Source organism: Pleuronectes platessa, chromosome 7 (genome assembly GCF_947347685.1).
Source record: "Pleuronectes platessa chromosome 7, fPlePla1.1, whole genome shotgun sequence".
Lineage (NCBI taxonomy): Eukaryota > Metazoa > Chordata > Actinopteri > Pleuronectiformes > Pleuronectidae > Pleuronectes > Pleuronectes platessa.
The window spans coordinates 11930342-11932528 of NC_070632.1; the positions used below are offsets into that span (position 1 = coordinate 11930342).

Sequence of the window (2187 nt, forward strand, 5' to 3'; positions counted from 1 at the left end):
GGTTGAAGGAGGCGTTTTGGTATGACACACAACATAAACTGTGTCAAACAAGAAAAAGGAAATCCTACCTGTTGTCAAGGCCGTGGCTCCTTATTCGGTTATATCAGTACATAGAGTAGAACTGATCCCCCCCATCACTGGTTTCACTGATTTAAACTTTATTTGAGATATAAATCGCCCTCTGAGTTATTTTGACTGAAAGACAACAGCTGTCTGTCTCTGTCCCGAGGACATGTGAAGCATCACATATTTATTTCCACAAGGTGGCAGCATTGCTCAGGTTTTTTTCTACCACAGGACATTTGACTTCTACTTCCACATACGGAACTCCAATTCCATGGACACCGTTATGGTGGTAACAATGGATTTGATAATATTGATATTAACTTTCTTTGACTCTTGGTTCTAATAATGTATTGTTACCCAGTTGTAAAATGTCTTTACTTTAACTCATGGATGTATAAAAAATGTTTAAAAGGTTTTAATAATCCAGAAGTATAAAATGTGTCATACAGTGAATGTGAAGCTGTTGTCTCTGCCAGTACTTTACAAGCATGATGACGGAAGTGAACATAGCTCATGTGAATTTCCAATCTTAATAATAAACTTTTTAATGAAACAGTTGTCATTTCCCCTTTGTTGCTCATTTCTGCAACATTTCCTGTGCTTCTGTAAGACTTGTGCAAGGTGGGGCAAGTCCTATGAAATTGTTTGGCTCCTGCTATTTCTAGGTGATGCAATATTTCTGCCAGTAAAACATGCACACACACACCCACACACACCAACACACACACACACTAACACATTTTTAAATGAGTCTGCACCCACAGAAATCCCAAACTTTTGGAAATGAAACCAGGTTTCTGTTTGTATTTAGACTCTTGTTCTGGTGTTTGATCCACTTTCACAACAGGACTGATCGATCCGTAGCTGCCTGAAGTGGATGAGTAAACTCACTCACACTTTTTATTCTGATGGAGAGAGCTTTTCATTTAGGGTTTATTTTTCAACCTCTTTCCGTCCGTCTAATATTTTTTCTACTGGGAAAAGTTTGATGAGGAAACCTGTAACACATCTGTAACAACGGAGACAATTTTAATATTCTTTTCGCTGGGAAAACATAGAGAGGCTCTCCCTTTTTTTGAAGAGGGGGTCAAAATGTTCAAGTCTCCTTTTTGAACTCCTTTCTGGACATCTGCAGTTTACGAGAAAGCGTTGTGTCGTCACCTTTGGCTTGTTTCCGTTTATCATCACTGAGGTTTAATAATCACTCGTCCAGTCGGAGCTCAGCAGCTGCCTCTTCAAAAACTTCACTCTGAGGTGTTTAACCGGACAGGAAGCTTCCTTCAAAATGAGGGTTCGTTTCACTCACTCATGTCCGTTGACCTCCTGCTCAGCCGTGAGTCAGCTCATTCTGAGGAAAAGAAAGAGGGACGGCTCTTAAACCTGCTGTCGGGTGACCGCCTCATCAGCCGTAAACCTGCAGCTCACACGACCCTGTGGGGAGCAGAGTTAGTCTGGTGATAGACGCTGGAGCACATGGACATGCACGTGGAGAACAAGCAGACATATTACTGACCAAGGCTTCTACGACATGAAGCTGCACCTTTCCTACATTGAACAATTGCTGTTGGTTTGACTCTTGTAAGGAGGTCACTGAAATATCACGTGGCAAAGGCTTCATAGTTTTTTGACCGACGCAAGAAAGACAGCAGACACCATTGCCTTTTTGATAAACGTAGAGATAAACCACACACAGCGTGACACTTGCCTGGACAGCGGACTTGTCCCCTGCACACGATTCACTCCTCAGTGACTTTTTGATTTTGAGTTCAAGTTTGAGTTTTTAATTCTTTTGCTTTTTTTAAACAGGTTTGAGGACATTTTGCCGCCACAATAATGTCTGTAAAGATTCACAGTCATGTTTGTGGTCATGGTTATGTTGCTCAAGAAGAGCTGAATGGAGTCCAACAGGATCAAAATACAACATTTCACATGTATGTTTTCTTCAGTGTGTAATCAGCCCCACACTCCAGGTAGAGAGCTGAGCTCGGCCACTCAGCTGCTCCTTGATTTGCCTAAAACCCCATACCCAGAGGCGATCGAGGCTTTGCAGGATCTACTATAAACTAGTGGAACAGCTGACACTCCACTTTAGATCTGCCCCTACTCTTACACTTTAAATCA

At 41.8% G+C, this 2187-nt stretch overlaps 1 long non-coding RNA gene across 1 annotated transcript in view; it reads right to left on the reverse strand.

The window, feature by feature from the left end:
* Positions 1-210: 210 nt before the first annotated feature.
* Positions 211-2187, reverse strand: part of LOC128444598 (uncharacterized) — a 4378-nt gene continuing 2401 nt past the window's right edge. Inside the window, exon 2 of the long non-coding RNA XR_008339166.1 lies at positions 211-1497. This is a non-coding gene — a long non-coding RNA (uncharacterized LOC128444598). The remainder of the gene's footprint in view (positions 1498-2187) is intronic.